Raw genomic sequence first — 2,240 nt, 5'->3', positions numbered from 1 at the left:
ATACTGAAATCCAAAAACAAAAAAACAAAAAACATAGAACCATGACAGGGGGTTGGAACTTGACGATCCTTAAGATCCCTTCCAACCCAGGCCATTCTATGATGTCTGCTTTTTCTTTAGATTCTTTAGCAAATCTAATGCAGATTGAGCTGCCAGAAGGAGGGCAGTGTTCCTCTCAACAGTTTGAGTAAAACATAATGCATCTCTGTAGCAATGCTGGAGTTGTATATGATGAGTGTATGCTTCAAATAAAACTCTCTTTTCAAAGAAATGTATTAAAGATCACTAACAAATCTATCGTTCCAATAGTATTGTGATGTATATTAAAAGACCTTGTTCTGTCCTCCATCCCCTCCAGGATGTCTCTTCATCAGGGTTAAGGGAAACCTTCCAGATAAGTGTGAGTACAGAAGCAAGTCAAAAATACATGGTGATGTCATCACAGCAGGGCTGTCTTGCTTCAGGTGTTATTCATAGCTGGGCTACTTGGCAGTTACACCTAAGCAGTTGCAATTTTTTTTTCCTTCTATTACTTTTCCTCTGCCCTTCTTAAGTAGATACACAAGCCATCTGTTTTTCCCCACTGTCCCTGTTCTCCTGATTTTTATGCTTTTATTTGGTGATGTCAGCTTTAGTTAACATCCAAGGTAACCCAGCACCCCCTTTGCTCTCTGTTGATGTCTCCCATTCAAAGCAAGACCCCAAAACTCCCCTTTCACTATATGTAACGTCCAGTAGCTTCTGCTGCCGTTCTCTTTTAAGATGCAGGTCAGTATTAGCCAGCCACTTCTCATGATCTGTTGTCAGCAGCATTGAAGATTTCCCCTATTCCTTTGTTACCTGGTTTACCTCAGACTGCAGCAGGCCATCTGCCTGTTGTGTCTTAGTGATGCAATGTTCTACTACCCTAAAGCAACTGGGGTTGCTAACTTGAGGCTAAACTGCGAAGCCGTACTATCCTACCCATGTCTACAACACACATTCCTTGTCACTGTTCTGATTTATTGTACCTTAGTAAGTCTGATGAAACTGGTGAAGGCTTTGTCCAGCATTGTTATGTTTTAAGGCTCTTGACTCATAGATGTTATTCACTTAGCACTGCAACAGAATTGTCAGCATACTTATGCCTCCAGACCAGTTAGGATAGCTGCACCACAGCTGCACAAGCATACTATAAATTTCTGCTGAAGCTAAGAGAATCTGGATTGTGTTCCTACTCTTGGCACCTAGCAACATTTCTAACCACCCCACGCTGTGGATTTTGTAGAACCAAGGCAACAGGGCACTAGCTGTATGTTCTCAGCACTGACAGAGTTCTCAAAGCATCTTAGAGTGGAACAGCTTTACAAACATTATGTTTGTTATTAGTATGAAATAAAGACTAAGGGCAAGAAACTTTCCTTCACATAGTGTCTGTAGTAATGGCAGGGGATATTTTGAATCAACAGAACTCCTCAAGTGATATTACAGGTACATGACTGTATCTTTGTGTTGAATAAATGACAGTGTAGAAGATGAGGGATTCTTAGTTCTACAAGTAAAATTCCTTGCAGGATATATTAGCAAAAAATAGGAAGTGTGTTGCCTCTAAAAGCAAAGTGAGTAATGATTAGCTGGTGATGTATCCCACACTTACTGTCCTGTGATTCAACAGTGAAGAACTTACCCTGTTTACAGTCTAATAAAGTGTCAATGAAATTAGAATTAATCATAGAATCACAGAATGCCTTGGGTTGGAAGGGACCTTGAAGCCCATTCAGTTCCAACTCCCTGCCATGGGCAGGGCTGCCACCCACCAGCCAAGGCTTCCCAGGGCCCCATCCAGCCTGGCCTTGAATGCCTCCAGGGATGGGGCACCCACAGCTTTTCTGGGCAGCTGTGCCAGGCCCTCACTAACCTCAGAGTAATGAATTTCCTCCTAATATCTAATCTGAATTTCCCTTATTTTAGTTTAAAGCCCTTATTTCTTGTTTTCTTGCCCCTTGTGAAAAGGCCCTTCCCATCTTTCCTGGAAGTACCTTTAGGTACTGGAAAGCCACTATTACGTCTCCCCAGAGCCTTCTCTTCTCCAGCTCCTGCAGCCGTTCTGCATAGGAGGGGTGCTCCAGCCCTCAGATCATCTTCATAGCCTCCTCTGGCCCTGCTGCAACAGCTCCACATTCTTCTTGTCCTGGAGGCCCCGTGCCTGGACACAGTACTACAGGTGAGGCCAGAAACATACTGTGTGTGAGACAAGCAAA

Source organism: Centrocercus urophasianus, unplaced genomic scaffold (genome assembly GCF_019232065.1).
Source record: "Centrocercus urophasianus isolate 14NV4802_14NV808 unplaced genomic scaffold, USGS_Curo_1.0 seq_73, whole genome shotgun sequence".
Lineage (NCBI taxonomy): Eukaryota > Metazoa > Chordata > Aves > Galliformes > Phasianidae > Centrocercus > Centrocercus urophasianus.
Note: the sequence above shows the minus strand (reverse complement) of the source record.